We start from the raw sequence: 13,236 nt of genomic DNA, 5'->3' as shown, positions 1-13,236 counted from the left end.
CTACTCATAATCTCTCTTCAACTCTTACATAGGAGCATACTATGTTTCAATACACTCGAACCTATATCTTCTTATACAAAAAATTATACTAATATACGCCATTCTTCCAAGAAAGAGGTAACGTGTTGGAAAGTTAAAGATTTCAATTTCTTTTATCATTGCTTAGTAGATTTTACTATTAAAAGAGCACGTGTTGGACATAATCATCCACTTCCTCTGTAATCATCCCTTTCTTCTTGTGATGCCCACTCTTTTCAATCTTTCTGGTCCATTTCCATTAACAAAAATAGATGATAAATATACATAAAACCAAAGGTGCTTGATTTTATTTAGGTTAATACTGATTAATTTTATAAAAAAATAATGAATAAATTAAAAAAAAAAGGTACTTATGTGTGTAGATATAGTCTAAGATTTTAACTTTTGTGGCATGGGAATAAGATATGTCACGACTTGTGGCTGGGTCTCTTATGGATATTAGAGTCGGTATGTCTTCTTAGTTGGATAAGGTAGTTGGATAAGGTAGGTGGATTTCTTTTCTTTTTTATTTTTTAGTATTGATAATCATATCAATTTCTGATTAAATTTAGAATTAAATTAAGTTGAATTTTTAAACGGGATAAATTTTTTTCCGTATTATTTTTTTCGCTCATAAAACTTGAACTCGTGAAAAAAGGTAGCATGCATGATCGTTCCCTCTCCCCAAAAAGGTAAAATTCTAGATTTAATTTCTTTAAAATTCGAAAAATTACAAGTTAATATAATGGTAAAATTTCATTGATCCCTATAAAATTTATATTTCAACTTTGACCTTAATTTTTTTTTCGAACTTTGTATTGCTCAATCCAACTGGGGTAATTAAGGTAAGTTGATTTGAATAACTTACGTTTTTTTTTTATGTAAAACAAATAGATAAAATTAAACACTATTAGTAATATTCAGTGGACTCTCTGCAAACAGTTGTAGCCCTTCATTCCTGTCGAAAGCTAGTTTAGCGATACCATCTCCTTCTACGTTCTATTCTCTAGGAATATGTTCAAATTCCCAAAGGCCTATTTCCAACAAGAGTTGTTGAATATGCCTGACTAGTGCTGAATGTGGTGTCTTTGAAAATGCTTCCTAAATTTCTTGAAAAACTTTTAAATTGTTTATCAGGATCAATACTCTATCACACCATTTGTGTAATACCCCAAAATCTGGCCCAAAAGTTTTGACCAGATCTTGAAGGTCACATTGGCCATCGAAATCCTTAACAGAGGTCACACAGCAATGTGACAAGAAAATTACCCTAACGTTAAAGCGGCACACTGTCGTGTGGATGGTCCATGTGCGGCGCATGCCTATGTGGTCCAAAAATCACCCCCAAATTTGCTGCAAAACACAAAAATTAACAACAATTACACCCCCGACTACAAGTGTTCATAAACACACCTGAAAAAGCACTTCCAAACACCAAATATCGATTGATACGCCTCTATTCTATCGATCTGAAAACTCAATTTCACAACATACTAAACCTATAAGAACTTCGGTCGAAACCATTGTAAAAATCAACAAAACGACACTTACACTTACCTGATTTGACACTTGATCAAACGAAAATCAAGAGGACAAATGAAACTTTTGAGGAACAGCAACTAACAATTATGTTGACACCACAAAATAATAGAATTTTGGAGTATAGTAACAGGGAATCAAAAAGAATAAAAAATAAATGAACAAAGAAAATAAGGGAATAAGAGGATACTGAAGCAAAAGAATCCAAAATTGAAATTGGAGAAGTGAAATAGAGAAATTGACGAGAGAGAGAAGAAAATAAATGTGAGAGAACTTGGGGATTTTTTTCTAAAATTAGAATTTCCCTCTCAACTCCACTAACCCCCTATTATACACATCTAAATTCAGCTTCAATTAAACTTAACCACTTAGCTACACAACAGAAAAATAACAAAAAGAATAATTCCCGAGTACACACGTAGAGGTTTAAACACAAGACTAAGTGATAAGCTAATTCCTTACCACTAAACCAGTAAACTTAAAAATCTAACTTTGACCTCTAACTCAACTTGCAAACCTTGATTCTTTTAACTCCAATTTTGGGGTGTGACAATCTGCTCTGAAGAAGAGTTGATAAGTGATGAAAGTAACATGTTTTAACCTCATTCTTAATGCTCTTTGTAGAAGCCCAAATTTACCCGGGCCCTACCAGCAAAACAAATTTCAGCCCAAATGGCCCAGTTACATTACAAAATTAATTGGACTAGCCCAAACACCAACCCACAAGCCCAATTACAACCCAAACCCGAGGCCCAAATTCGGAGCCCAATTCCCCCCAAAAATCCAACTAGGGTTTCAGAAAAATGAAACCCTAGCCAAACCTAGCGCCGCACCCATCCCTCTGCCGTTCGCCTTGTCCCATTGCCACCTACCGTGCCTAGCTTCATCAACACCTGCAAAATGACAGAAAAAGACGGAGCACGCAACTGATAGTGCAAAGCAATAGAATACAACCAAAAAATACAATGTAAATTGGCTATAAAAGCCAAACAATATCTCTGTACATTTTTTTACAACATTTTGAATTCAAGAAAAAGAAAAAGCAAATCAAAAAAGGTTGACTCCAGTTATTTCTACTCTGTTCTCGTGTTATTATTCACTTTATTTCTTTTATTTTTGTTTATTTTTCTGCAATCGTTTAATAAATAAAACGGGACTAAAAGGGAAAGGGAAAGATACCTTACTGCTTCGGTGGGCTGGTGTCGGAACTCCGCCTTTGCCGTCGTCGGAGTCGAGCAAAAAGGGGCGTTTCATCCCTTTTCCTTTTGGTCTCGCGGTTGAGAAGGCTTAGCCTTTGGGGACGCCGCAAAAGGGGGAGGCCTAGGGGCCGTTCTCGTGCAGCTCCGGCCACTGGCCATGGAGGCGGAGATGGTGGCTTGAGCTTTAAGGCCGAGAGGGGCGCAGAGAGGAGAGCATTCGAGCTCTCTGTTCTCTTTTCCTGTTTCTTTCTTTTTATTTTTTTTATTTTTTTCTCTTTTCATCAGAAAATGAAATGGAGGCTGCCAGATTAGGGTTCTTTTTGGCCCTTACATGATGTGTGAAACGACGCCATTTGGAGTCTGATCAGGGGCTCCAAAACGGCGTCATATTGAGCTCTGACCTGCGCGGTGACCCGACCCAGGGGAAGGATTCGCGTGTTTTCTTTAAATGGGATATTTGTGCACGTAGTCCCTCCGACTTTGTAGCGCGTTGCAATTTGGTCCTGTTTTGCTATTTCCTATTTTTCAATTTCGCCCCAGAATTCTGTTTTTGTTCTATTTTGACCCTCTGCTGCACTGCGTTTTGGGGCTTCGGGGTATTTACGATTTTGGTCCCCCCCTTTTTTCGCGCATATTACATTTTGATCATTTATTCCGTTTTATTTTTGATTTCAGCCCTGAGATTTCGTTCCCGTTTTGAATTAGTCCTATTATTATTATTATTATTATTATTATTATTATTATTATTACTATTATTATTATTACCTATTTATTTATATTGATTTTATTTAAACTTCTGGTACATATATATATTTATATATTTTACAACTTATGTACCTATCTATATATCTATATACATATTTTCATTTTCATAAATACATACATATTTATATATAATCTTTATAGTCTAAAATACACCCTTTTTATATATTTTTTAAATCCGCATATACATACACATTTTCAATATATTTTTAGTATGTATATAAATTAACGTATTTATTTGTATACATATGTATATTTCATTAGTTTTAAACTTTAGTTTGTACATATATACTTTTTCTTTTATTTTACAATATATATATACACTTACTTTTTATATGTATTTCTTTATCTTCGTATTCCATAGCTTTATACACCTATATATGTACATATTTTTTTTATATATACGCATATTTATTTATTTTATATAAAATATACTTTATATATTTTGTTAATTCATGTATACACATATTTTAGTTCATGTCTATATATATCTTTTTATACTTAATTGTATTTGCTATTTATTTATTTCATTTTTGTTATTATTTTGAATGAATGATTTAACTTTATTCGTTTTTTATTTTGTTATTTTGTATGTTGTAAGTTTGATCGTTCATATTGATTGCTATTGCTTGCATCGTTTTTATATTTTCATGTTCATTATGATTTTGCCGTGCATAAATAATGTAATTTGCTTTCACTGTGATTTTGTGCTTTATTTTTACTCGATATAACAAAATTTATTTATTTTTAATAAATAGCACTCCGTGTATTAGATTCGAGATGATCGTACCCTAACTTACTGGGTTTCGATTTTCACGATAAATCTAAATGCACGAATCTTTTTAAACTCAAATTTTAAATGATCTCGGGATTAAAAAATCGCGTCCTAACTTACTGGTCGTGATCTCATTTTAAATCCGAGATGGTTAAAATATCTTTTAAATAAGCATTTTTTTATTCGTGTCGAGAATTTGAGACATTGTATTCTAACTTACTGGATATGATTCTCTTTCTTGATTAACGTGAAATATACTTCTTTTTCCAAAAATTTTCATTTTAATACAAGGATCATATTTTTAATTCTTTCAAGTTCTCAATTTTCGACATCAAGATAGTAGATAATCAACTAGGTACCGATTTCTGGGCGTTACAAGGGTGCTAACCCTTCCTCGTACGTAACCGACCCGAACCCGTTTTCTAGATTTCGTAGACCAAAATCGTTGTTTTAATAAAATCAAATTATTTATTAAAAACAACCTCTTTCCAAGGTGACCCAATCACACCTCGAAAAGGATTGGTGGCGACTCCCTTTTTCGTTTTCAAAACCCAAGTCGACCCCGTTTTTTTCAAAAAATGGTGTCAACACTCTTAATCTTTTAAATTCATGCTTTGATGCTTAATAGAGTATTTTGGAGCAAAATGAGCGAAAAACAAGCGAGAATAAAAAAAACGGAGCAACCTACAAAAGCCACACGAGTTGACCCATTTCATACGATCGTGTGACCCACACGACCTACCAAGAGTTAAGCCATCTAAAATACTCCAAAGCTCAGCATTAAAAACAGAACATTGGACCAACCATCTATTAAATCCAAGAATCCAGTTTCCCTGTTGATCCCTAAAAATACCCCACAACAACATCCCGGAACCGACCTTAACAGCTCCATCCGAGTGTAGAATTTAGACATGCATACTTTCTTCAAAAACTTTGGTGATTTCCACCGCTCCAAGTTTCGTCAACCATTATTAGAATTTAGAGTCTTAAGTCTGATTTTTTTTTCCCCGTAAATGATACATTCCCCGAGTTGGAATCAACTTGAGAAAGAAAAATACTATAGTTTTCCTACAAGCTTGGAAGTCTTTCGATCACGACAATATTTACTGTTTCCATCAAAAAATTTCAAATATATATATAGAAAAAGGACAATATTTCATGTTTCTCTTGCCATTATTGGGCCTTTGTAATGGCTTTTGCTTGTAGTTTAATGACAAAGGGTTTTCTTATAATTAAGGTTGGACCAAAATTACTTATCTTTCCTTTCGTTGATTTGTAGTTTTACTCTTTTGTGCTATTTTTACGGTTGAGACGTCTTTAAAATTTACTATTTTGATCTTTCTAGTTGATTTGCCAATTGAAAAATCAAATTTATCCACAATTTTTTTTACATGAACAAATTTGATATTCTCATATCAACAAAAACACCTTTTCTTTGACATGCGATGTTAACGTCCACATACATCAACTTTTTGACTAATTAATTGCGATGGAATTAGATACTAACAATTAACACAATGTCCAACAGTGGTCACTCTATATGGAGTATGGACCCATTTTCTCCATTTTCTAAACCCAATTAAAAGACTGCTGGAAATTGGCTTTGTGCGAAAGAAAATTGGGCTGAAAAATGGCTTCGTGAATTGTAAGATTATTTAGTTTGGTAGGACAATCCAAACCAGAGCAAAAATTCATGCTCTATAGTTAAACCTATTAGGCCAAGTCTGTTGCTAATCAATTGCCCAAACAGGTTACAAACTGAAAAGAAACAACATCAAAAAAACAATAGCTCGTCAAACCCAGACGAGAAGAATTTAAGTTTAGAGACTAGCAGCTAATAATCCCTCCCACAATTACATGGCGATATCCCAATTGATGCACAAAGTTACCATGTCATGGGTACATTTTAGATTTTGAATGTTTATTTAGAAGAAACTCAATGCTCATTTACAGAGTTTAAATTTCTTAGGACTTTTATCTTTTAGAATCATTGACATAATTTGATATGTACCGTTAAATTTAAGGGAGCTCAGCTATAAATAAAGCCCTCCCTCTTCATTTGTAATTATAAATCTAAAATTTTAATCCCGTAACACTAAATCATTCACATCTCTAAGCAGTAAGCACCGTGCAAATACCCGTTCGTCCTCTCAAAGCATCCTCCGAAACATCAACATTTAACTCCAAAGCAACATCATGGGGGTCGCCACGACACCACTTATGGCACCCTTTGTAGCAAAAGCCTATGAATAAGACTATGAATAATATTATAAATGATGTTTATACTTTGATTGAATGATATTTTTATTTTTAAAATACTTATTTTAGTACTTAAAAATATTAATTCGTGTATAATTATAATATCTGGGTTTAACACCATTAACGTGTAACTAATCAATCAATAATATTTTAACACGTAAATTTTAAATTCACATCAACATTTTATATGACATTTTAAGTTCATGTTACCTACATAATATTTTTTTTCAATAAATCTTTGCATTTACTAATACTTACACATGCATTTTCAAATATTATTGAAAATTTTTATCATGTTAAAAATTTTGCATAACATGTTATCCACGTTGTTGGCACCATTTTTGATGAAAACGGGGTCGACTTGAATTTTGAAAATGAAAACGGGAGTCGCCACCAATCTTTTATTAAGGTGTGATTGGATCACCTTGAAAAGTAGTTGCTTTTAATAAACGAGTGGATTTTATTAAAACAACAATTTTGGTCTACGAAATTTAGAAAACGGGTTCGGGAGTCGGTTACGTACGGGGAAGGATTAGCACCCCCGTAACGCCCAAAAAATTGGTACCTAGCCGATTACCTGATGTCTTGGTGTCGAACATTGATAACTTTTGAAGATACGATCCTTTTGCTATGCGTTCAAAATTTTAAGAAAAATGGGGCATATTTCACGCAAATCGAGAAAGAAAACCATATCCCGTAAGTTAGGACACAATATTTCAATTTTACGATGAATGAATGCCAAAACTGGTCTATTTTCAAAGATATTTGATGTTATCGGGATTAGGGAAAAGATCGCGTCCCGTGAGTTAGAACACAACCCCTTTTTACTAAACCGAATACATTAAAATATAATTTAAATCACCAAAAAGGCAAAGGATCCGTTCTACGTCGAAAGAAAGAATTACACTCCGTAAGTTAGGACGCAATATCTCGGGCTTTCAATACGTGAACGGACGTCACAATTTGAAAAGTATTTGATTATCTCAGGTTTAGGAGAACGATCACATCCCGTAAGTTAGAACATGATCTTTTGTTAATCCCCGAGACTATTTTTAAAACTTTGTTGAAAAAGGGTTCGCGTATTTAAGAATTATCGAAGAAATCAAAACCCCGTAAGTTAGGGTACGATTTCTCGATATCTTAATATGAAAATCGGGTTTACGAATGTTGAATAACAAATTGGCAAATAAAGGTGAAACAGTCGATAATAATAGTGACTATTTGAATTTACGAATAAATACATACGGGAAATATAAAAGGATACGCGGAGGTTAAAATGCATACAAGTATATAAACGTAATGGTATGAAGGTTTTAAATATTTGTAAAATATATGTAAATACGTGTATAATATAATAAAATAAAACAAATATATATGGGTATATAAAAAGAGAAATGTATTAGAGTATGAAATATATTTTAGGGTGAGAATGTACATATAAATGCAAGTACACATAGGCATAAATATATATATACAATAGAGAATAAATAATAAGTAAATAAGTATACGTATATGTATTAGTATATAATATGTAGGCTCATAAAAATAAATAAAATATGTAATATAGGAATATTAGACAGGTATATAATAAGTACATAATATATTAAGGTTAAAATAAATATATGATGAATATATTTACAATATGCATAAATAGGTATATATATATATATATAAGAATTAGGAACATAATAATATATATAATAAATATGCATAAGTATTAATTAGTAAAATAATAATAATAAAATAATTATCAAATTTGAATAAATATACAAGCATGTCACATTAAAGATTATAATTAATTAGCAATAAAACTAGGATCTATTTGAATAAAAACTTTAAATTTAGGGCAAAAAAATACAAATAAAACGAAGAAGGATCGATTTGCAAAACGCGCGAAAGTTTTAGGGGGGCAAAAGGGAAATTTTCCCTCGCCTGTAAAACGATGCCGTTTTCTTGGGACTAAATTGAAATCCCGAAAAATCAGTGGGCAAATTCATAAAATGACAAGGGTTAAATTAAAAATAATTAAAAGTGCGGAGGGGCTAAATGCGAAATTAGCCCCTCCGCAAAAACACGCGGATCCTCCGGGTCGGAGCGGGTCGGGTCGCGGGTCGACGCGCGGACCCCCTTTTGCCGAAACGGCGCCGTTTCAAGGGGGTATAAATACCCCCTTTTGCGAAAAAAAAATCATTTGTGCTGCTGAGGAAAAAAAAGGAGGAGAGAGAGGGAGGGGAGACCTCTGGGGTAGTCCAGAGTCCGGCGAGCTTCGGTCGCCGTCCGTCGAGCCGTCCGTCGTGCCGGCGTTGCTCCGGCCACCGTACACGGTGGCCGGAAGTCCAAAAGGCAGGTAATTTTTCCCCTTTTTTTTTTGCGTAAATACGTATTTATATTTTTATGGATTTTTTTTTTAAAAACATACATCATATACTCAATTTATTCATTAGCCATTGTATTCGAAAGAAAAGAGAAGGTGAGATGAGAACCTTAAGATCGGCCTGCTTGCTATTGATTCAAATCGTTTTTCTTTTCTGTGTATTCCCTACTGCCCTTTTTTACAAAAAAAAAATCCCCTGAAAAAGAAAAAAGAACCCCCTTTTATCCCCCTGAAAATGATACAATAAAACATTATTTTCTACTGCTTGGTCTCTACTTTGCGTGTTCTTTCATTTGCAGGGAGTCAGAGGGCAGGTGAGGGAGTTGGTGGTGGCGTGGGACAAGGCGATGGCAGAGGGATGGGCACGGCGCTAGGCTTGGCTAGCGTTTCCGCCCTAGTCTGAATGGGTTTGGGGCCGGTTGGGCTTATTGGGCCGTTTGGGCTCTGCCAATTGGGCTGATTGGGTTAGGCTAGTTGGGCCTGGGTAGTTTTTAGGCTAAAATTTGTTATTGGGCCCTGGGTCAAAAATTGGGTTTGTACAGCTGCCCCTCTTTGCTCGTTGTCGTGTAACGATAACAGAGCAAAGACTAAGAAAGACCAATTTTTGTCCAGTCTTTGCCGAGTATTGACTTCTCTTGACGCTTCTTTTCAAGTAACTTTATTCTAGTCCACTGTGTCTTGTTGCGTCGACTCACTCCACTGTAACTTCCAAAAGACAAAACTTGTAGCTTCAATCCACTCTATTGTAGCTTCAGGGAGTAAGGTCTATCATTTTGACCCGCTCCACTGCAACTTCAGGGGGATAAGATTCGTGACTTCAACCTGCTTTACTGCAACTTCAGAGAGACAAGGTTTGTGACTTCGCTTCCATCTATTCCACTACAACTTTAGGGCAATAAGATTAGACATGATAAGAATCGCTATCTACTGTCCGCTCCGCTACAACTTTAGGGAGACATGACTTGTTGTTTTCAGTCTATTCCACTGCATCTTGAGGGAAATAAGACTTGTATCTTCAAACTACTCCACTGCAACTTCAGGGAAATAAGACTTGATACGATCTACTCTACTATAACTTCAGAGAGATAAGATCCTTTATTTTAATCCACTCCACTGTAACTTCAGGGAGATAGGATAGTGTATTCGATCTGCTCCGCTGTAATCTCAGGGAGATAAGATCTCTGGCTTCAATCTGCTCCACTGTAACTTCAGGGGGACAAGATCTGTAATTTCCAATCTATTCCACTACAGGTCAGGGATATAGGACTTGTGGTTTGAATCCGTTTCCTTACACCTGAAGATAAGATTTGCTGTCTTTGATCTGCTCCGCTACGGCTTAGGGAGACAAAATCTGTAACCTTTAACCAGCTCCAATGCAACCGATGGAGGCAAGGCTTTGTTTTTGATCTGCTTTGCTGTTAATGCAAGAAGGCAAGATCTGCTTCTTTAACTAGCTCCACTGCAATCGATGGACGCAAGGCTTTGTTTTCAATCTGCTTCGCTGTTAATGTAGGAAGGCAAGATCTTTTGTCTTCAACCAGCTCTATCACAACCGAAAGAGGCAAGGTTTGTGTCTTCGATCTGCTTCGTTGTCAATGTAGGAAGGCAAGATCTTTTGTCTTCAACCAGCTCTATCACAACCGAAAGAGGCAAGGTTTGTGTCTTCGATCTGCTTCGCTGTCAATGCAGAAAAGCAAGATCTTTTGTCTTCAACCAGCTCCATCACAACCGAAAGAGGCAAGGTTTGTGTCTTCGATCTGCTTCGCTGTCAATGCAGGAAGGCAAGATCTGTAACTTCATTGATCTGTCCCTTGGGGAACATGACCTGTATGTTCTATTTTATGAACCTAATTGTGCCTAGTGATTAGGATGACATAATCAGAATGAATCAAATGCTCCTAACTAGATATGTATGAATGACATTTGAATGAATGCAAAATGTCATGAAGATGATTCCTTAATGCTTAGGTTAACATCACGTAAAAACTTATTAAGGTTTTATCACTGACGTACTATAACGCCTTTTTGCTCGTCGGGTATATCCAAAGAAACACTTAATCTGGTTGCCCCCCACTGTAAACCTTAAAGTTTAATCTATTAGGGCACAAAATTTGTACCATCATTCTCCCTCTACAATCCAATGGTATAAAGGTATGACTTTTCTCAATCTTCTCCTATCGCAATTCAATGATATTGAATGTGAAACTCTTTGGTCATTTACCTCATTCCCAAGGTGTCATACCAAATGCTCATGCACAATTGCAAAATTTTCTTCTCCCAGAAGACCTTCTCCTTTTGCCTGGTAAACATTGCTTGTTGGCTCATTGAAGCTTTGCCACCAACACGACATCTTGTCATTTTGCTCAATCAATATTTGGACAACAAAATCTGAAGAGAAAGTCCAAACTTAGACTCTTCCTTCTCAAATTTCCAACCTTCAAATTTGGCATGTTCTAAACAATAGTCCTGTTTCAGGTTCCTGTATTATTTAGAAACTTTTCAGAGTAATATGCAAAACTTCCTTTGTGAAAGTTTTATTAGTCCATTAATCATTATTCCAATGCTTGCAAAAAGGTCATAACAATGGATAAGAATAAAGTTGGTTCTGAGCATAGCTCGAAAGAACAAATTATCGAAAATAGTGAAGAAGGACAACAAAAGAATTAATTAGGAATGTATATCTTGGAAAGAAAGAAAAAGTATTCCAAGAACAACAAATAACATGAGAATTGGGTGCCCCAGATATCACAGCTTGGATTTCTCTACACAAACTTTCTGAAGACCCTTTTGAGTTGGACATGTGTTTAGGAGATCTACAATGCTCTGTCGATGCCCCCAAGATGTCGCCTATCCTTTCCTGTTGATTCAGGTATGGCAAGATCAACACATGCCTCAATATGAACAAAACTTGAGCAGCTTATATCACCTCATGCCCCATTCTGATCAATATTTGAGCCGCCCTTTTCGGGTTTTCAACTCAAATCCCCTTTGGCCTAAGGTGCCCTTTGCGGGTTTTCCCCTTAGCCTCTCCATTTTTACTTTTTCATTTTTTCATTTTTTTCATCTTCTTCTTCTTCTCTTTTTTTTTTGAATCAAAGTGCCCTTTTGCAGGTTTTCACCTTGGTCATTCCTTCTTCTTTAAACGAAGTGTTTCTAGACTGGATCCGAGTTTATAGGATTAGCAATCTCACTCAGGATCAGTGCTCTTCTAAAAATGGTCTTCTTTACAACATAGGGACTTTCCTAGTTTGGCATTCATTTCCCTTTAGAATCCTTTCGTTTAAGGAAGAGTCTTTTTCAACCTCCAGCCCTCTTGTGGAATTCTCTGAGACGAGCACGTTTATTATGGGCTCATATTATTTATTTATGGTACATCTGACCCTGATGAATAGCTTTTAACCCTTTTCCTAGGGCCAACTAATCACATTGCGATTGGATCCCTTCATCAAGCAACGAGGGGATTTTAATAGGTAGAACTACCTCAATCCTGTAAACCAAAAAGAGAAGTGTTGCCCCAATACCGATGTTCGACAAACAATGAGGGTAAATGGTAATTTCTCACATCGATCCTCGTAAGTCTCAGTCATTTTCCTTCAATTTTTGATGTTCAACTCTAGGAACTTCAGTGACGAATCGTGGTGTCCACTTTCTGAGCTAACTTGAGACTTCAGCTATCGTGCTATTGTTTAACCTCAATGCATTCTCCAATACTCTCTTCTCTGAAATTCTGTATCGGTATACGATGCCTTTAGCTCATGAAGTAGCCTCTCAAAATGAAACAATGCCCATTAGAAGTCTTCGATAATGGTGATGTCCATGCCCCATTGTGCTCAAAATTTGAGTCACCTTTTTCGGGATTTCATCTCAAAACCTTATTTGGTCATAAAATGCCCTTTGCGGGCTTTCGCTTTGGCCTCTTCTTTTCTTTTCTTTGCTTTTCATATTTTTATTTTGACTTTGATTGGTTTCTCTTTTTCTTTTTATTTTTTATTTTTGATTTTGATTTTGTTTTTTTCTTTTCCTTTTCCCTTGTTTTTTGAATCGGATCTAAACTCTTGGGATTAGACAAGTCCTTGTTATCCCCTTCAAAGGATCTTCTCTGATATCGAATTTTCTTTATAGAGCCTTTTAGGGCAAAACTACAACTGGAAACTTTTGATCTTCTTCTTCCATCGGGATAAAATCCAGCAACATCTTGAAGGAATAGAAACTCGACTTCAAACGGGCAAAGCTATGCTGAATTGACGAGAACGGTACTGCCCCGGTAAAGAATTGCATCGTTCGCACTGTAAATTTCTGACATCGTGCTG

This window comes from Gossypium hirsutum, chromosome D06, assembly GCF_007990345.1.
Source record: "Gossypium hirsutum isolate 1008001.06 chromosome D06, Gossypium_hirsutum_v2.1, whole genome shotgun sequence".
Lineage (NCBI taxonomy): Eukaryota > Viridiplantae > Streptophyta > Magnoliopsida > Malvales > Malvaceae > Gossypium > Gossypium hirsutum.
The sequence above is the reverse complement of the archived record's forward strand: the minus strand, read 5'-3'. Positions refer to the sequence as shown.